This window comes from Micropterus dolomieu, linkage group LG12, assembly GCF_021292245.1.
Source record: "Micropterus dolomieu isolate WLL.071019.BEF.003 ecotype Adirondacks linkage group LG12, ASM2129224v1, whole genome shotgun sequence".
NCBI lineage: Eukaryota > Metazoa > Chordata > Actinopteri > Centrarchiformes > Centrarchidae > Micropterus > Micropterus dolomieu.
The window spans coordinates 20045503-20051502 of NC_060161.1; the positions used below are offsets into that span (position 1 = coordinate 20045503).

Consider the following 6000-nt stretch of genomic DNA (forward strand, 5'->3'; position numbering starts at 1 on the left):
TCTATGCTACGCTAACTCACAGTAAAGTACAATGATATCTGGAATAAAGTTACAGACACATCTTTTCTGAACTCAGCAGGTAATTCAACCTCCTCGCATTCTTTTTTCCAAGTAATGTCCAGTTTTGTCTGTTTTTTATATAAATATGAAGTCGTAGTCCGACAGAGCTAACTACGCTAACAACAACACTGGAACCGGATGTGCACAGAAGCTAGCTGCTGACAAGCTCCAATCAAGATAAATCAACGTTAAAATCTCAAAAACTAAAGTAAAAAGCTAATTTAATAAAAGCACTTAACTTCAAGCTCATCCCGCGAGTAATCGGCGTAGTTCTCAGAGCAGAATCTGACCGACTACGGGTGTTTATTTGTCCAATGGTTGCAGCGCTGCTCCCTGCTCCTCTCCCCCAAGTTTAGCAGCTCTCAGCCGGCCAGCAGATTTTTAATCCACACACACAACGCTCTGAAGCCTCGGTGACGTATGGACAATCTCAACACTGATAGGCTATCGCGTGTCAGCGTCATGCAACTTCTTCACGTGAGTTGAAAATATTAATTCCTTCGCGTTGCCTTTGCAGTGCCGGCCCCGCTCTACGCGTCTTTGCATTGACTTTGTATGTAAACTCACTGCCCCGAACGCTCACTTCGTTATTGGTCTGAAAGCACCATAATAGCCCGATCAAATTATAAATTGTAAGGTATATCTTTCTGAAACGTTTGCCTGTTTTGGTTGTACATCTCAGAACATTTATTTTAACAAAACAATCATGTAAAGCCTTGACAAATCAGTCTTTACTCAAGGTCTGCTTACTAGCTTTTTTTACTGAACTATCTACTGCATCTGACGGTCTTTATCAGCAGTTGGAGCTGTTGGCTCAGTTGTCACATAGGAATAGATATAATGGAAATATACTGATAGCCAAGTCACAATGCAAAGTCACACTTTAGTCACAATAGTAAGAGGCAAGCTAGTGAAGAAATAATATTTTGGCATGCTAAATATCACCATAAGTGTGATTTTGTTTTTGCTTGAGTATGAAGCTGGTTGCAGAAATGTATTTTCTGTTGAGAGGCAGAAAGCAGAAGCAGTCAGTATTGAACTCACAGAGAGACATCCACGAGTTATGTTAGCCCAGAGGATAGCGCTACTTTGGCTAGCTGGCCACAACCCTTCGTGGGTTTTTTTGTTTGTTTGTTTTTTACATGTAATTTATATTTTTATTAAATAATTAAGAGTTTAAAACAAGCCCATCAGGAATTAATCTTCACAAAACAATTGTTGGCAAATTTAACCTGATACTAGGCTAACCTGTGTAAAACTAAAAACAAACAAAATGGATGAATTTCTCCTATGTCATTAACACAGCTTATTTGAGTTTAGACTAATACTATTTAGTTACTTTAAAAAATCAGCTATTTAAAAGAAACACCATTTTAACAATGGAAACAATGGAAAACAGCATGAATACCAGAGTGTAGAGGCTTCAAGTTAACATAATAACTTGACAACTTCAGGACAAACCTGCCACAGTGAAATTTCTAAGACAATAATTAGCCACTTAATTTTTTATGGCTAGTAAAAGTTCCAAAATCTACAGCCAGGATGTGAATTGGCTGGTTTTGTCTCTCAGAGGGAAATGTGAAAAAACATTACCTTACTGCCTCTTTAGTAGTTTGTGAAATCTGTGTCACAATAAAAATACAGTATTGGTGCATCTCTGCTTGGTATGTGACATGATATAATACCATCTTGTCGGGTGGCTTGTGTTCTTCCCAGTACTTCATATTCACACATAGTGTAGATATCCATCAATCAGTATTTATACAGGCCCGTGCATACCTATCTGTATTGTATCACTGATGATCACCTGCCACTGTGTACAAATGCATTTGATAAGAACTCCATATATATATACTCTCCTACCGTCTATGATATATGTTGGGTATTGCAGTGTATCGATCACTCTAGTTGTAGCTTGAAATTGCTTTTTTAAAAGGATAACTGTGGAAGGGACTGTCAAACATTATTCATCACCTTATATGTTACTCTTTTATATAACCAGAAAAAGAGGAATGGAAATACATAAATAAATGTATGAAGTGTTGTGCACAGGTGGGTTACACATTGTAACTCGATATTAACTATATCTACATATTTTACTTATGTTGTAGAATATAGGACCACTATTCTACTTGGACTGCTCTCGGTAACAGCATACCTTTTTATGGAAAGTGATACATCTGTTCTTCTGTGTATCTGTGAAATAGATCACTGTATATTTCAAAGCTTTTATAGTGGCATGCTCTACTGTTGTACTCCAGATCATTCTTATACGTGTCCATTGTTTCTTAGTTTAAAATCAGAAATCTCTTGGTTTGCGATGGACTTAAAGGAAAAAGAATACCCCATCCACTTTTTATGTTGCCCCTTCTCAACATCTAAATCTGAACCAAACAAAATTGCTTTTTAAGCAAGCTGATCGCTGTGAAAATTTCCAGCTGAAACATTGTCAACAACATACAGTGTGATAATGCATTTTGAAAAGGCCAGACCTATCATTGTCCCTGTGAGAGTTTGCTTAGATTGATTAAAGATGACACCAGACTGCTCTGTCTTTTAACTCTGTGGCAATTGCCTTTACTTTGCTTCCACTATTGCTATCATGAGATAAAGGCCTATTTATTTTTCAATGGTAGCTGATTAAAACACCTTCTGTATGTTAACTCATGTATTTTTTTTCTAATTTCCTTCAAATTTTTGTTAGGCTTGTATTTGGAACATGTTTTGCATTTTCAAGGTTTGTAATTTACTGTAAACTGTTTTTGCTGTTTCTGAATGAGACTTTTACAAAATAAAACTAGTTGGAATGCGTAGTGAGGCTGTAATGCTCATTCCACTCCGCAAAACAATATTATTGCATCTGTGAAAAACATTCTTATATCCTTACCACTAGTGGGACAAAAATATAACTTCTTTTCCTGAGGGTGGTGCTAAAGGAAAGGCTATGTTGTGATCATATTCAAATCAGCTGTACTTTGTTAGCCTCAGATGCACTTGGGCTCATCTGTGTTATGAGCTAATACTAAATACCATGCTCATGTTAATATGCTAATATTAGCATGCTAGCTGATGTCTTTTTAGACCAGTGGTTCTCAACCTTTTTTGGGCCAGCAGTCCCTTACCGCCCCCCATCAAAAAAGATTGATTTTTTTAAATTGTTATTAAAAACACAGAAAAGGTAACAAAAAAGACATGTGAAAAGTAATTATATTTAACTAATAAGTGAATGTTCCTCCCAAAAACTGTGTCTGATGTCAGATACTGTTTTCTTGGATGGGGTACTTAATAAGTGGTGGGTATGGGGGTCCTCTCCCAGAAGATTTTGAGCACTTAATTTCCTGCATTCTGGTGAAAATTTCTACTCCAATTTCTGCCTTTTCTGTACCAATTTATGGTGGAAATGTCTAAAAATTCAGGTGGCAGGTGACAATTCAAAATATATAATTATAATAGAATATAATCTAGTGAGGCTCTCAGTTCCTATTGCTTTTAAATATTTAGTAGATCAGCTTTTAATATCATCCCTGCTGAGTCAACACACGACGGTGCAGCTGTGTTAACGAGGGAGAGAGAGCGAGAGATCGAGGCACGGATGAGAGAGACGAGCGAGAGGATGTGCTGCGTGAATACACGCTGCCTGCAGCTCAAATAAGATTTTAAATAGGCCTAGTAAAAAAAATCGAAAATCAACATGTGGTGGTCAGCGCTGATATTGTGGCAGGCCGCCACACATAAATGAACGTATGGGAAACACTGTAAATTATCTGCTCATGTTCAAAACTTTCTGCACATTCAGAATCTCTCCCACATATCTGAGTTCTCTGACATATACAGGTGCTGGTCATATAATTAGAATATCTTCAAAAAGTTGATTTATTTCAGTAATTCCATTCAAAATGTGAAACTTGGATATTATATTCATTCATTACACACAGAGTGATATATTTCAAATGTTTATTTCATTTAATTGTGATGATTAAAACTGATAACTAATGAAAATCCCAAATTCAGTATCTCCGAAAATTAGAATATTATTTAAGACCAATACAAAAAAAAGGATTTTTAGAAATGTTGGCCAACTGAAAAGTATGAACATGAAAAGTATGAGCATGTACAGCACTCAATACTTAGTTGGGGCTCCTTTTGCCTGAATTACTGCAGCAATGCGGCGTGGCATGGAGTCGATCAGTCTGTGGCACTGCTCAGGTGTTATGAGAGCCCAGGTTGCTCTGATAGTGGCCTTCAGCTCTTCTGCATTGTTGGGTCTGACGTATCGCATCTTCCTCTTCACAATAGCCCATAGATTTTCTATAGGGTTAAGGTCAGGCAAGTTTGCTGGCCAATTAAGAACAGGGATACCATGGTCCTTAAACCAGGTACTGGTAGCTTTGGCACTGTGTGCACGTGCTCTGGGACCTTGATTTCCAAAGGAAATGCAAAAATCATCAGAGAACATAACTTTGGACCACTCAGCAGCAGTCCAGTCCTTTTTGTCTTTAGCCCAGGTGAGACGCTTCTGACGCTGTGTCTTGTTCAAGAGTGGCTTGACACAAGGAATGCGACAGCTGAAACCCATGTCTTGCATACGTCTGTGCGTGGTGGTTCTTGAAGCACTGACTCCAGCTGCAGTCCACTCTTTGCGAATCTCCCCCACATTTTTGAATGGGTTTTGTTTCACAATCCTCTCCAGGGTGCGGTTATCCCTATTGCTTGTACACTTTTTTCTACCACATCTTTTCCTTCCCTTCGCCTCTCTATTAATGTGCTCGGACACAGAGCTCTGTGAACAGCCAGCCTCTTTAGCAATGACCTTTTGTGTCTTGCCCTCCTTGTGCAAGGTGTCAATGGTCGTCTTTTGGACAGCTGTCAAGTCAGCAGTCTTCCCCATGATTGTGTAGCCTACAGTACTAGACTGAGAGACCATTTAAAGGCCTTTGCAGGTGTTTTGAGTTAATTAGCTGATTAGAGTGCGGCACCAGGTGTCTTCAATATCAAAATTAAAAGGAATGAACACTTGAAATATATCAGTCTGTGTGGAATGAATGTATACCTTATACAAGTTTCACTTTTTGAATGGAATTACTGAAATAAATTTTTTTATTTAAACTTTTTGATGATATTCTAATTATATGACCAGCACCTGTAAAGAAAAAATTCGTAATGGGAGACTAATGTCATTAGCCTAGAGAATTCATAATATTTTACTACATGTCCTATACTGCATTACCTTACTGATTCGCTGGAAGTATCCCCTCGCCGTCTAACAGATAAAACTGAGTCATACCGGGGAAAAACGAAACTAACCGACAACATGTGTGATCAGACAGAAAGCTCACGAATAATTCCACACATGTTAACTTAAGCACCTCTGATAAAGCGCAGCTTACAATCCCCTACAGAGCAAGTCAGGGCTTCAGTTTTTAACGTTACATTTTATAGTGTACTGAAACTACAGTATATGTCCACTTTGGCAGAAACTGTCTGCGACTCACAGCGCGAGGTGGGTCCACGTCACTCGCTGGTGTCGCAGCGAAGTTGCTTTCAGGGTGAGTCCGACAGCGGAATATCCCCCTTATAAATGTGTAACCACTGAGACGTTCACGGTGTATTCCTCAGAGAAATAAGCACTTTTCCACCAAGAAAGAGAATGTAAATTTTCCAGAGTTTACATCAGTAAACACCATGTGTAAAATGTTAGAGATGATACTCTTCTGTGATACTCTTCCCGTGAAGGCAGCACGGAGCTGCACCACAAGTAGCTGACGGAGAAAAAATACAGTTTCGTCCAGTCGCAGTGGACTAAACTGGCAGGTTTTAATGTAGTAGACAACAGTTTTTTTGCAAGTAGTTTAGAGTTTAAACTCGTATTGTTGTGGATCTTAAGTGTAAACTCGCCTTAGAATTTCCAACCAACAAACGCCCCCCAAAAGCACCTCAGCG

The 6000-nt window shown here is 38.6% G+C and overlaps 1 protein-coding gene across 2 annotated transcripts in view; it reads right to left on the reverse strand.

Annotated features, from left to right (window-relative positions):
* The window catches only part of slc7a7 (solute carrier family 7 member 7), an 83040-nt gene that overhangs the window by 49080 nt on the left and 27960 nt on the right, over nt 1-6000 (reverse strand). The gene's annotated exons all lie outside the window — the stretch shown is intronic.